General features: G+C 36.3%; 1 non-coding gene across 1 annotated transcript; it reads left to right on the forward strand.

The window, feature by feature from the left end:
• Positions 1 to 746: 746 nt before the first annotated feature.
• Positions 747 to 853, forward strand: LOC141625884 (small nucleolar RNA R71). The gene has a single exon (XR_012535630.1). It is a non-coding gene; the product is annotated as a small nucleolar RNA R71 (small nucleolar RNA).
• Positions 854 to 16,097: the final 15,244 nt, after the last annotated feature.

A 16,097-nucleotide genomic window follows, 5' to 3' on the forward strand; every position in this document is an offset into this window, starting at 1 on the left:
AGCTAGGATGTTGTTGATGGTGGTTTCCTTTGCTTGGCTATCTTTTTGCATTTGAGTGAAAAATTCTTGTTGATTCTTTTGCATTTGGAGGACCGCTTTTTGGACATCAAAACCTTGGTCATTTTGGTGATTGTATGGATTTTGATTTTGGTAACCTTGGTTTTGATTGTAAAAGGGTCTTTGATTTTGGTTTCTCATGGGGTGGTGGAGTGTATGTTGTTTGAGGGTTTTGAACATTTTGGCTTTTGTATGAGAGATTTGGATGGAATTTGGTGTTTTCATTGTAATAGTTGGAATAAGGGGTACCACTCTTGTATGCTTGGAAAGCATTCACTTGTTCATTTGTTCCCCTACATTCACCTTGGTCATGTCCCAAAGTTCCACAATTCTCACATATCCCACTTGGGATTGATGAGGATGCCGTCATGGCATTAACATGATGCTTTGGTGATTTTGAGACTTCTTCAAGTCTAGCCATAGCTTTTTCAAACTTCAAATTGATTGTGTCAATATGAGCACTAAGTTGAGCACCCAATTGAGTAACGGAGTCCACTTCATGCTTTCCTCCTCTAGTAGCCTTGCGAGGTCTACTATATTGTGAGTTATGGACCGCCATTTCCTCAATCTTGTTCCATGTTTGATTGTCATCAACTTCGGTGAACATTCCATTTGATCCCATGTTGAGAATGTTCTTTGAATCCTCATATAGACCATTCCAAAATTGTTGTACCAAAAACCATTCGCTAAGTCCATGGTGAGGACATGAGCGACAAATTCCCTTGAACCGCTCCCAAGCTTCATACAAAGATTCTTCATCCCTTTGCTTAAAACCCGTAATTTGAGCTCTTAGCATGTTAGTCTTTTCCGGTGGGTAAAATTATTTGTAGAAGGCTAGAGCCAACTTCTTCCAAGAATCTATTCCGAGGGTGGCCTTATCAAGGCCCTTCAACCATTGCTTCGCGGTGCCGATTAGAGAAAAAGGAAATAAGACCCATCTAATTTGGTCTTGAGTTACACCCGTTTGAGAGATTGCATCACAATAGTCGCAAATGGTTTCCATATGAGAATGAGGGTCTTCACTAGGCATCCCCCCAAATTGGCTCCTTTCAACTAATTGGATGAAGGCGGACTTGGCAATAAAATTTCCAGTTAGATGTTGCGGTGTAGGAGTACCATTTGGTAGGTTCTCCTCGGTGGGTACGGAGTGTGACGAGAATTTAGGCATTGTAGGTTGATTTTGTGGGGTATTGTGTAATGGGTTCTCCTCTCCTTCTATTGCGAAAGGATTGACGAACTCAATAGTTGGTTGAACAACTTCACTAATACCTCTTAAATTCCTCCTAACAAGTCTCCTATTGTTCGTCAAGGTTCTTTCGATTTCACGGTCAAAAGGTAACAAATCACCTTGTGACCTTCTAGACATGCAAAATATCAAACAACTCGAAAACAATTAGAATAAACCTTGAAGAATTTTACTTCCCCAAGGCGAAGAAAGACACAACTAATAACAATAAAAAGGAAATCAAAATCAAACAAACACCGTCCCCGGCAACGGCGCCATTTTTGATCGGTCCGTTTCGTGTTCACAATTAAAGGTGTGGTCGTTGGGTCACGTCCGAATCAAAACACAATTTATAACTTCACAAACAACTCTACAATTAGTAAAGAGGCAAGTAAAGGTCGGATCCCAAGGGACGGGTATTGAAATGAGATTTCTATTGAAACTAGTGGTGTCTTAGGGGTGTCACAAATTGGGTTGATGTAGAAGGTCACTAACTAAAATAGCAATGAAAATAAACTAGCAAGATGAATTAAAAGGGGTGTAAACAATTGATTAAAAAGCACTAGGGTGTCACGGGATCATAGGGGAATCATGGGAATTGAACATACAAACATGTTCTCAAATTATAAGCAAGCAATTATTGTTGTGATGAATTGAGTTGGGTTATATCTTACAATTCTAGGAAAGTTTAGGTCCCGGAGCCGAATCGATTAGATTGTACAACACCTACAAGTCGACTTAATCTTCCCTACTCAACAACATGCATGGTCTAATGAGACTCGAGTTGGGTTATGTCTTACAAGTCTCATTGAAAAGATAGAAGATGATAGTAAATGCAAGGATTCATAGGCTTAGCATTTCATCAAATATAACATGTGCATGAGTTGAGATCAAAACAAGCAAGCAAATAAAACATGAAAGCATATTAATTTAAGCATGAATCATTCCCCATGTTGGTTTCCCCTAATCACCCATTAACCCTAGCTAAGAGACTACTCACTCATTATCATGTTGATCATGCTAGGAAGGTTGTCAATCATACCAACAATATGAAACATGATGAATAAATGAAAGTAATTAACAATAATTAAAAAGGGATTAAGAGAATTATACCTACTAATGATTCCAATAATAAAGCAAAGATAAAAGAAGTACTTGATGCTTGATTGAGAGGTTGTCAATCTCCCAACAATAACCCAAATAATCTTCAATTACCCAAAATAAAGGATGAACAAAAGAGAGATTAAGGAAATAAAACTTGTATTAGAACTTGATTAATTGTTGATTACAAAACTAAAGAGATATTTTATTGATATTAACTACTCTAATTATTGATAAGAAGAACATGCTCCTCTAATTAGACTAATGGGGTATTTATAGTGGAAATTAGGGAGGATGCATTAGGGTTAACTAAGAGCTAAACTAGTAATTACACTTTTTAGATTGAGCAGGGAGGAGCCGGTATTTTCTGAAGGAAGGGCATCTTTCTTTTTAACTTGGAGAAGAGGAAATCGTGCTGTAGAGGAATCCGGGCGTATTGGGGTCGGGACGGGCGGATTCTGGTGGAGGAAGACGAGCGGATTCGAGGTAATCCGGGCGGATTCTGGCGGTGCAATCCGAGCGTCTTTGGAGGAAACCGCTCGGATTGTGCTGTGAGGAGACGGGCGGATTGGAGACAATCCGCTCGGATTGTAGCTCAGCACAAATTCTTCTTCTTTTCTTCCCTTTTCTTCATGAAATCCTTGGGGATTTTCTTGGGGACTCAAGGATCCTTTCTCAACATTGCTCATCTACTCATATGTACAAAGGCCTTCTAATCTTGTCTCTCCTTGATGCTTGGTCATTGAATTCGATCAATTTAGTCTTGTTTTGCCATGAAAATGCAAGATTCTTACTCCTTTCCTACCAAGGGATCAAAATCTCAAAGAATATGCAAAACAAAGAACTAAAGATAATAAATGACCCAAATATGCACTAAAAAGCATGGAAACAAGGCTAATTCGGGGGCTAAAAATGCGCTAATTATGGTCACATCAATTTGGTGGGGATGAAGAGCTCGTTGTAAGTGGTTACACCGATGCTAGTTTTCATACTGATAAAGATGATTCTCGATTTCAATCTGGATATGTATTATTGCTAAATGGTGGAGTTGTTAGCTGGAAAAATTCCAAATAGGATACTATGGCTAATTCTACAACAAAGGCTGAGTATATTGCTGCTTCAGAAGCAACAAATGAAGCTGTTTGGATTCGGAAATTTGTTTGTGAACTTGGAGTGATTCCTAGCATTTCTAGCCCCATATACTTTTATTGTGATAATAATGGTGTTATTGCACAAGCTAAGGAACCGAGGACACATCAAAAATCCAAACACATAGAGAGAAGATATCACTTTATCAGAGAGATCATTGATAAAGTTGATGTTAAGATTTGTAGAGTACCGACTGATGCAAAAGTTACAGATCCCTTAACAGCTTCTCCCGCAGACTAAGCATGAGAGTCATAGAGCTTCCATTGGTCTAAGATGCATTAGCGAGTGGTCTTAGTCCTATTATGAGATCTTTGTTTTAGTGGGACTTTATTTGACATGCATGTTTAATTGGTTATATGTAACATTTACTTCATTTATTAAATAAACTTATTATTTGATGTTATTCATTTTGTTGCTTATTTGAATGTTTGTTCCACAATAATCTACATTAATGTAATAGATCACTAGTATGTAACTTAGTTTTGGAACACTATTTGGATGATGTTTTCTATTATAGTCTCTAATTAGGACATTAAATTGGAACACTTGAATGCCTAAAATAATTAGTATATGAGCTGCTTGATGGCTAAGTTCCTTAAGTCATGAAAATGGCATATGGGTACATGTTAGAGAACATGTATTAGACAGACCTGTTAAGAACTTTACTAAGGATTTGTTTAGTGTTAGTAAAGTTTCTTATCACTTGTTAGTAGTAAATATACAGTCTTTATACCTGAGTTTTCACTAATCTGTACATGCTAAGTAGTTTGTTTTGACATTGTCAAACGTCAGTCGTGATTTGTGACTATAACGACAATGATTGGACTTATTATGGATCTTGTGATAGGATGTAGGTAAACAACATAGGATTTGTTCCTTTCTTACTGAAGTAAGTTTATTGTTTCTGGCTTCTCGAAGAGTGTGAATTGTAAAATGCATGGCCGCTTTCAGACGAGGTGATTGTCAGTTGTCTGCTTTAACAATTCCAACTCAGAGATTCGGGAAAAATGATTGGGACATATAAGGTTGACACTTTTACTACCTTAGTCTTGATTGGAACAATAGAAGCAAAGAGACATGTTTAATTTGACATAGTACAAGTGGGAGACTGTTGGATTTATGTCCAGAGTCCAATTAAGGTAGCCCGGTTTATATTCTATGTAACCGTAATGTTTTTCTAGAAGCCGCTTATGGATTGAGTCTTAAATGAGTTTAAGGATTTGTGTAGAATTAAACGGGCCCATTAGGTCACACACAAAATGATATGATGTTTCTTACTTATATGGAAATATCGCTCTAATTAGATTAGACCCAGCTACGATTAAGGTAAGGGTTTGATTAGGAAACTGAGTTGGTAATCCTATATATACAGATATATGAGAGTCAGTTTCAGCCACACTATTATTTTGTGAGAGATAATAAAACCCTACCTTGTGTACTAGCATACAAATTGCATCTCCTATTCATTCGTGCGGATACTAGTGGAGGCACTACAATTGGAGTACTCTTGGTTATTTGTAGCAGTTGGGTTATTCAGATCCGGTCTTATTTTCTTAAATTGCTGGATATTATTGCTCACGGGTTTATTCCGTTGCGAGGTAATTCAATTGCCCTCTTTATTTGTGTTTAATTATGATTTCTAACATGCATATGATCCTGGAGATTTGTGTAATAAAATTGTTTTAAGTACTTACAAATCCCAACACAACTTAGATATCAATCATACTACGAGCATACCCTATGAATGCTTTAGTCATTGTAACTTCATCGCACTTAACAAATTAACCCACAATCCCACTCACCTCCTTAAGAGACTCCACACCCCTGAATCTGATGTTTAATCTATAAATTTTCATCCAAATAGGAACCGTAGAAACAACATGCTTAAGCAGTTCTGCTTCTGGTTTCCACTCTTTTATAATGACAGGTTTATTATCGAAAATGAGGTGACAATTTCTCTGAACCACTTGTTGTTGCTCTTTCGTCTTGAATCGTCCCAAGAAGATGACATTGGGTAAGAATGAAACCTTATCCACCTCACTTTACTGCCATACCCTCTTCATAAAACCACTAATCAGATTGCTAGGTGGATTTCCACCAAGAATATAACAGTACACAGAAGTAGACCAAAAATGACCTCGCCTACAACAGGCTCCTTTGTAAGTTGAATTAATGGCGGCTCTGGCGTTTTTGGTTGAACCTCCTCCAGGATCTCCTAGTCATGTACCTCATCCTCAATGATTAAACAATTGAAGGTAAGATGATCAGGGAGGTTGATTTCTTAAAATATCATAATTAATGTAATAATAATTTTATGAGTTGATTGACAATTTATTAAAATTATGGATGTTTGAAGCTGACTAATAATATGAAATAAATTATTGCTTCTGAGAAGAAAAGAGAGAGATAAGGTAGTGAGTGTGACGATTACATAGAATAAGTATTTATATACAGCACATGTGGTAGGCGGGAGAGGTTATTTTCTATTGCTCTCACTGAGTGATCGTTCTCATCGTTCTCAATGGTGAGAACACTCACCAATCATAGGATTAAAATAAATCTACTAGTCCTTATTAAAAAAAAAAAAATCACACACCACTGAACACACTCTCACCACTCTTCCTTTATCACACCTTACAACAACCGATATCCTGATTTCCGTGGCACCACCTCGACACGCCGGCATCAACGGCGAACTGACTATCTCAGCGGAGATACCTTTTTCCCTCACGACCGTTGCAACCCCCATGACTCTCTCCTTCAACCTACGGCAAGCGACTAGTCACCGACAACAACTATGTCATTGTCCTAAGTTCAGCGATAACCCATTTCCTTTTGTACTGTCACTGCTCTTTCCTTCGCCGGACACCAATTAACATCTGACGAACTCCTATGGTGACTCTCACACACCATTACCGGTAGTAACTCAGGCAGACCGCCTCTATATGAATTCCTCTTCTTCATTTGTTTCAGATCTATTTTAATGTATCTACAATAAAATTTGATGTACCTAACCACTAGTTCAATTTATTTTATCATAGATAGACAAAATTACATACTAGGTACATCAAAATTGGTTGAGATACATTTATATACATATTTTGTGTACCGCTAATTGCGCGAGCAACAGAACCAAATTTTATGAGTATTCTCCTAACACGTGATGATGTAGACCTCGACGCTGCAATCACCACGCACCTGCTCCTGACCATTGTTGGCAATCTCACTTATTCTGCCGTCGACAACCAGATTAGGACCGATGACCTCTTTTTATGTTTTTTTTCAGCATTAGATGTGGTGATTTTGACTTTAACTTTTAAGCTTCATTTCCCAGCGAGTATTATCAGCGAGAACTGATGGAGGTGAGGAGCTTAGAATTGGATAAGAAGTGATTGGCGAGGAAAATTTTGGAGATAGGGTGATCGATGAGGCGGAAATGATTGGTTAACACTTCAGTGAGTTTGCGATATTGCATTTACGAAGAGACGGGGGGGGGATTTAATTTGGACTAATTAATAAGTTCATTCACTATTCTCACCGAGTGTTCATTCTCACCGGATCTTGACTATATATATATATATATATATATATATATATATATATATATATATATATATCATAATAACCAATGGGTAGCAACTACTAAAGGATACACCATCAAAGACGGGTATCCCTGGTTGAGACCTAAACAACCTGAGAAGGACTGGTTTCAGATTACCTGGAACAAATGGAACTACCCTAACCATTCTATGATCATATGGATTATTCTGAATCATGGAACATATGTTGCATTTGCGACAGGGATCCCGAAACTCAGGAGCACCGGTTCTTTGAGCGCCTCTATAGAACACAGATTATGACTACAATAGAAGGCTGGTGTGGATTCAAGATTAATGTGGCCACTGTTGTGGGTTCGTCTCAATGGGCAGGGACAGAACTGAAGAAACTGGTGCATATCCTCATTTGGACTACCTGCTATTACCATGTTTGGACCCAGAGGAACTATGCTAGGGTGAATGTTCTGATGCTCAGGCCTTCTAACCTGTCTGAGATAATCAAAGAGGAAGTGAAAAGAAGAATAAGGCTCAAGCTTCGTTTGAATGAGTCTAGCGCAGGGCTGTGTACTAGTAGAAATGATAGGGCCTGGCTCCATAAATGGGGTATTTCAGGTCTCTAGAGTTGTGGTTTGTATTTGATAATGTGAGTATTTCAGGTCTCTAGAGTTGTGGTTTGTACCTATTTGGTTTATTCATATATATTATATACTCACATTTCACAATATATATATATAGGGTCGGGATCCAGTGAGAACCACCCATATAATGAGAACCATGAGAACCACTTAACAACCCTTGGATCTAATAATACAAAGAGATTAACTGAACCAAACACCAAACTTTTTTCGCGCGTCCCCCCTAAACCCGCGTCATCTCAGTCATTGTCTAATTCTGCTTCTCTCTCATCATTCTCTCTCTTCAATCCGTCTCGTCGACTATCCAAACCTTCCGCTATCGCCTCTTCCATAATTAAACCTTAACTTTCTCTACAATCGAACGATAAATTCTTCGACAATCAACCTTTCGACGCTGCTTCAATCAATGAAGCCTTTAAATTCGAGGTAAATTTCGATCTTCATGATTATTTGTTGTGAAATTTGTTGAATTAGTCGATTAAATTAGATTGTTCGTGAAATTAGGGATTGATTCATTGATTAGATTTGTGAATTGATGAATTATGCTTCTGAATTTAGGGTTTCGTCAATTAAATTGGGGGAACTGAGAAATTAGCGTTAGAGGATTTAAGAAATTTGTTGAAATCAAGAAATTAGGGTTTGATTCGTCTATTAAGTTTCTGGATTGATAAATTATGCTTCTGAATTTAGGGTTTCATGAATTAAATTGGGGAAACTGAGAAATTAGGGTTGGAGTTTATGTGCATCCAAATTCATGTTTATGTGCATCAAATTCTTGTTTAGGCGCATCAAAGTGTGATTTTTGTGAATTAAATAGGCTTAATTGAGAAACTAGGGTTGGAGAAATTGTGAAATTGCCTACATTTGTTAAAATCAGAAACTCAATTTCATTAACTATACTGTTGTATTATTGCTTATTTAATTTTTGACATTTCTTGTTGCTGCAATAATGACAATGACAATTGCTCAATACTATCACAAACTTCTTCAAATGTCATTACAAATGAAGGAGTGACTGTTGAAGCTGATGCGTGTCAGCCTATATTAGAAATATCTGCAATAGCAGTTGAACATGATGTGGATGAAGTTGTGACTTTCGAATTTGTTGAAGGTACAATTTTGTTCATCCTGAAGTAATGAGTTTTATGGTTCTCTTAGTTATTATTGTAAAAAAGTTGGTAGCCATCCCAATTCTTGGTTGTCCAACTGGTAGTTGCTTGATGTTTTCAACTTTTCTTTTTAATGCAATTAGGCTTAGTTTTAGGATACCCGTCCTCTGTACATGCATAAAATAAGGTTAAGTGTGCATCAAATAAGGTTAGAACGATGCTGTAATAGAATGTTTATGGTCAGGGGGAGTGTTCTTGTATTATCCTGTAACGCAAATTTCTGAGAGTGTAATTCATCTTCTTTTGTATCCCTAATCTTTCTTACTTTAATTGCACCACATATGAAGATATCATAGTAGAGGAGGCAGAGGATGAGGAGGCAGCAGAAGGTTCTTCAAGCAACACGAATCGGGTTTTTGAGTGTCTCATCCATCTTAAGCCTGTTATTGGTATGGTATTCGATAAGCTTGAACTAGGTGTTGAGTTTTATGAAGCATATGCAAAAGAATGTGGGTTTGTGACTAGTTTAACCTCACAAAAGTCTAAAAATAGTGTCGTTACGCATAAAAAAGTTGTGTGTAATAAGGCTGGAGTATGTGAAGCGAAAGGGAAAAGCCATCGAAGGCAAAGGACTTGGATAGAATGTCCTTCTTGTATTAAATTTAAGCGAATTGTGGAGGAAGGTCCTGATATGGGTAAATACCAAATTTATGGTTTTCATGAAGGTCATAATCATATGCCACAAACACCATCAACAATGGTACATTTGACACAAACGAGAGAGTTGAATGTAGTTCACAAAAAAATGATAATTGACAAGTCCAAAAATAACATAGGTCCAGTTAAGTCGTATAGGTTGTTCAAGGAGTATGTTAGAGGTTATAAGAATGTGGGTGCGTCATTGGAAGACTTTAAGAACTTTTCTAGAGATATCAAAAATTATTTATCAGAGGGGGATGCTCAAATGCTTTTTGAGCATTTTATGAAGATAAAACACATGTGTCCATCTTTTTATTTTGATTTTGAGGTAGATGAGATAGGTCCATTGTCACATTTGTTTTGGGCTGACCCCATTAGTATTAAAAACTATTTTCTATTCGGGGACATGACCTCTTTTGATACGACCTTTAGAAAAAACAAGTATAGGATGATTTTTGGCCCTTTCACGGGGGTGGATAATCATAAGAGATGTGTCACCTTTGGGGCTGGACTTATTATTAATGAGAGCAAGGACTACTTTACTTGGCTATTTACGAAATTCGTATAGGCTATGGGGGGTCGTCATCCAGTTTGTATGATAACTAATGAAGATGCGGGGATAGAAGAAGGAATGAAATTAGCCTGGAAAGACAAGGTGCAACACAGATATTCCATGTGGCACATACTGAAAAAAGTTGCCTGAGAAGGTCGAGCCTGTAATATGTAAAGATACTGAGTTTCTGAAGAAGATAAACCGATGTGTTTGGAGTTAAGATGGGAGCCGCCTGAATTTAAGGAAAGGTGGACAATAGTAGTTGAATCTCATGGGTTGTCGGATAACGAGTGGCTTAAAGAGAAGTACAGCCTTAGAAATATGTGGGTTCCAGCTTACTTTCGCAACCTTTTTTTAGGAGGTTTGATGAGAACAACCTCCAGGTCAGAGTCAGAAAACCACTTTTTCAGCAACTTCACTAATCCTAATTTAACTCTAGTTGAGTTTTCGATGAGATTTGAGAGTGCAATGGATGCACAAAGATAGACTCATTCGAAACTCGTTGCACAATAAAAAAAACTCCTTCCACCAGTTGTCGACTCCATTAGCACTAGAAAAGCCTGCATCAGAAATCTACACTCCAACAATTTTTGGCGAGTTTCAAAAGGAAGTTGAAGCAGCTTGCTATTCATGTGGTGTTGGGGATAAAGAAAAAGATAAAACCTATCCAATTGCATACGTATATCATAGATCAAGTTCGAAACAAAACGTATAAGGTTGGTTTTAAGAAGGATGATGTTTCAGTGGTATGCACTTGCAAGAAGTTTGAAAGACATGGAATACTCTGTCGACATGCTCTGTGTGTCTTTAAAGATAGGGGAATTCAGAAAGTTCCAAGTGACTACCTACTTAGTCGGTGGAGCAAACTAGCAACCTGCCAGCCAATCCTCGGCCCTAATGGCCAGTTGCTTGCTGATTGTACATCAATGGATGTACAGAAAAACAAAGTTGGTGAGTTGTGGTCAGAGTTGTTTACTTGTGTTGCACTCGTTGAATAGAGTCCTGGGCATTGTGATGAGTTGCTTGGGATTTTGCGTGAGTTCAAGGAAAGGGTAAAAAATGCCCCTGATGAAAATGGCAATACTGGTATTGCAAAGGTAAAGGACAAGAATGCTAAAATTGGAATGCTTTTAGGAACAAGCATCCCTAGTGACATTAAGGTTTTGCCTCCAAGGCAGTGCAAAAACAAAGACTCGGGAAAAAGGCTGATCTCACAAAGAGAACGAGGTGGGGAAGTTAACAAGAAAGCGCTAAAAAAATGCAGGGCTTGTGGGGAGATGGCGAACCACGACAGTAGGAATTGTGACCGAAGGACAACCGACAATGAGTAGAGTAATTTTATTTATAGAATATTTAAAGCAATCGACATTTGCCTTATTGAATAATTCGGGACTTTTTATTTTATTTGATAGATGTTTGGACATCTGCCTTATTGAATAATTCGATTTTTTATTTTATTTCATGAATGTAACACTTATAGAATGTAAAACGTGAGTTCTCCTGTCACCATTATTTCGTGCACATACGACGGTATTTCGTGCACATCTACATATATTTCATGCACAAAGAATTATTTCATGCACACATTAGGCGAGTATCAAGTAACCTTAAGGCGATTAATTTATGTTGGAGCTAGTGTCCTCCACAATTAGTGTGATAACGTTTATAAATCTCTTATAGGTTCACAAGGGTATACTTAGTATTTTATCAGTTGATTAACGTTTACTTAATAACGGTTGGCTTGCTAGAAGTTTGACGTTATTATCATACTGCTGGCGGTGATCAACTGGTCCCTAAAAGTCACACCTAAAGGATGTGTTTGAGGGATGTGATTGTATGAAAATATAATCGCATTGATGCCTTATATGACTAAAGGGTTAGTCCATGTATTTGACTAAACAGTTAATCAATGTGATGATGAGACGATTATTTAATTCAATTAAATAATATTAGTTGAGACGAATTAACTGTCAATTCGTAAATTGAATATAAACTGTTATATTTAATTAATGTATATAATGTTAGCTTAAACGAATTAAGATGTTAATTCGTAATTAAACATAAACGTTTATATTTAATAAGCAAATTATAAATATGCGGTATTTATAGTTAGTGTATATATTATACGATATTGTCATAATAAATGTTGACAGACCGGTATTAATAAATCGACTGCAAACTGTTATGAGTAGACTTATTAATAATGTCGATATAATAGACAATTGATAAAATATACACACGTTTTATACATTAAAATAATTACCAAAAATAAGGAGATTTCTCTCCTCATTTTTGGTAGACACGGTTTAAGCAAAAAAAGGGAAGAAAAATATCTCCCCTTTTTCCTCCTAATACACGGTTATAAGGGAGTGAGGGTGATCATTTTTCTAACCTAATTTTTGGACCTAATTTTCTCTCATAAAAAAAAACACAAAACCCTAAAAATAATTATCAATTTTTAGGGATCTCTTTCTAGCAAATTAAGGGGCATTTCTCATAGCATCTTGGGTGCAACAATTAGGAGAATATCGATTCGATATTTGTTCTTAGGCCATATTTGCTAGGACTAAAGGTTAATTCTAAATCTCTAGTTTTTTTGTTTATGCAATTTCATTTATGACTCGTATTTTCATAATTATAATTTCGTTATAATCCGAAAATTTCTAGAGGAAGTATACCGATATTTCCCACAAATGGTATCAGAGCATAGGCCATGAAATTATTTTATATGATTTTCATAAATGAATTTAAACAAAAAAAATTTGAAAAAAAAAAAATCTATTCGGCCGAATCAATTTTTTTTGCCGAATGGAATTTTTTTTTTCGGCCGAGTGTTTTTGTTTTTTTGTTTTATGTTTTGTTCCCATTTGATTTATTCATATTGTTGTTTTAATTTGTGAAGATGATAATATGATAAATTTGTAGATGTTTTGATTTAATAAGAATTAAGTTAAAATGTAAATGGAAATAGTTTTGGTTGTTGATGTTCATTTGTTTTGCTATATTGTTTTTGACATACATGGTTTTAAATTGATATTTATAATCATGGTTCATTAAATTTAATAATGTTCAAATCAATTGTGATGAATCAAATATCCGGATAATCGATTTAATCATGATTTAGATATTCATTTTAAGAGGTTAAATTGAATCATCTAGTTTGAATATATGTTTAAATTAATAAGATGTTGATTATGCCAATCTTGTTCTATTAGCAACTTTAAACAAATTGTTCATATAAAAGTGGTTGTTTTCGATTAAGAAAAAAAATTTCTGTTTTTTTTTTCGTTTTGTGGAATTGCCGAGAGAAGAAGAAAAAAAAATTTCTGTTTTTTTTTTCGGTTTGTGGAAATGCTTGAGAGCATTGAAAAATATATTTTCTTTATTTTGGCCAATTATAATTATACATTACATTTATAATGTATGATTATTTGTTGTGAAAAGGTTCAAAAATTTGAGATACCCATATTATTTTAAAGAGGTTTAAAATAATGTTAGATTAATTCATATTATAGGTTAATGTGAATTAAGATTGAAATTATTCTGTAAATTGAGGAATTGTCACATAATTTGATCATTTAAATAGGTGGTTTGGATAAATTACTCTACATAATTAAGGAATTATGTCTTGAATGATTAATTTATAGTTGATGCATTTTTATTTAGTTGAATGTTTTGTTGAATTGTTTATTTACGTATTTTTGCAATCGGTTGTAATTTGTAATACCTAGTGTGGCCTTAGTTAATTATATTTTCGTAATGATAGAAACATAATTTTAATGTAATTTTGAGATCTCGTATCTCCTTTTGGTTTTCTTTAAGTATTATCGTTTTGAAATTAGAATGTAAATAGGTTTATTTTGTAATTTATTAATTGTAATTTTGAGAAGACTAAAGATGGAGATTGAATTGCTCACTCCCGCTACATGGACCAAGATGGAACATCAAGACAAGCTTCGCGGGTCCAAGGATGGATTCCAAAGTTGTATTAATGTTCATTTTGGTAAATAGGCCACACTAGGACTTTATTTTTATTTTACGTTTTTCCATTCTTATTGCTTTTCATTGCATGATAGTTAGTGCATCATATTCCGCCTAAACCAAATCACCTACTACTAAAATGCATGAAAATTGACTCATATAGTTTGGATGTTAGTTTTCATAGACATACAGATGTCACACAATTTTTAAGCCATCATCTTAGTTTATTCGTTCTCGCATGCTAGATATTAGTCCACTTAAAATGAATAAAAATAAAGTTGATGGGATCTTCCTCTAAAACTAAAATTGAGACTAGTCTTTATAAGGCCAAACAACTATGAATCCCTTCTTCCTCGGTAGGCATATAGGACCTTACTCTCCATATGACCCCTTCTACGTTGGGTAAGTAGTTTGTGTTGACTTAGTTTACCTAAACATTATAATCCGAAGAGTTTCTCGTGATTATGATGGACTATAAATAGAATTTACAGAATTTGTCGACCAAGAATTCTAATAGTAGAATTAAACAAGAGGTTGGCTTATCAATTGACAGATAATTGAGTCTTGGGATCATTTATATAATTCTTGAGGGAGGTCAATTGTATAAATGCTTGAGCCTTCGCTTATAACGATTTTGCATTAGACTTAAATCATAACGATGAGTATGCTTATTATATTTTTATTCTTTTTCGCAGTGTAGAATACGTTTATATTGATAATACTGTCACAACAAATGGCTGGAAATAACGAAATCCCTATGCCAAGTGCCACACTTGGACGCGAGTCCTGGCTAAAAGCTTTCATGGACCACATGAATCAGTTCACACGACTGAAGAATGACGGGTCCAACTTTGCGGACTGGGAGGCATCATTACGGAATGCTGCCATTGCTGACGGTAAGTTCAAGTACTTAACTGAGCCAATAACGCCAAACCCAGGCCCCAATGCAAGAGCTAACGAGTCAATTGCTTATAGTGACTTCGTTATGGAAGCGGGTGCGATAAAGAACGTACTCATTTTTGCAATGGAAACCAATTTGCAAAGACGCTTCATTTCCCAAGGTGCAAACAAGATTTTCACCACGCTCACTAATGAGTTCTCAAAAGCACCAAGAATCGTTACTTATGAGCATACCTGTCGCTTCTTTGTTGCGAAACTCCAGAAGGGCCAACCGGTTAGCCCACACATTCTTAACATGATTGAGAATGTCGAGAAATTGGAGGCACTTGATTGCAAAATCAGTGAGAGCATAGTCGTTGACCGTATGCTTCATTCACTTCATGATGGTTTTGCCCTCTTCAGGGCAAATTACTACATGAATGACATGAAGAAAAGTCCTCATGAGCTACACTTACTTCTCGTATAGACCGAGAAGGATATGAAATTGAGTGGGAGCATGAAGCAAGATGTTCTCATGATTTCCATCAAGAATAAGGGTAAGGGCAAAGCTCACGGCGACCTAACTGTAGGAAAGCCAAAGTTTAAAAAGTCAGGAAACGGTATGAGTGGGCCTGGTGAGACTAGTGGCTCACTAGGCAAGGCAAAGAGCAAGGACGGTAACGTTGAGTGCCACCATTGTCACCAGACTGGGCATTGGAGGAGGAACTGTCCCGTGTACCGTGAGGACATAAAAGCAGGCCGCGTCACTCCTGTTGGTATGTCATCTTATATTCATATGATTGAGATTAACCATGCAAGTTTCAGAACTTGGGTACTTGATACTGGTTGTGGTTCTCATTTGTGTAATCATTTGCAGGGCCTAAAAAACATCACACCTCTCGCAAAGGGTGATGTGGACCTGCGAGTCGGGAATGGAGCTAGAGTTGCTGCAGTCTCAAAGGGAACATACGTAATCCAACTCCCAAGTGGTCTTGAGTTATATTTATATAACTGTTACTATGTACCCAGTTTATCTAAGAACATTATTTATGTTTCCGTACTTGATAAAGATGGTTTTTCATTTTCAATAAAGGATAATAGTTGTATTTTCTCTTTTAATGAAATGGTTTATGGCAAAGCAGTTTCCATGAA

Source organism: Silene latifolia, chromosome X (assembly GCF_048544455.1).
Source record: "Silene latifolia isolate original U9 population chromosome X, ASM4854445v1, whole genome shotgun sequence".
Lineage (NCBI taxonomy): Eukaryota > Viridiplantae > Streptophyta > Magnoliopsida > Caryophyllales > Caryophyllaceae > Silene > Silene latifolia.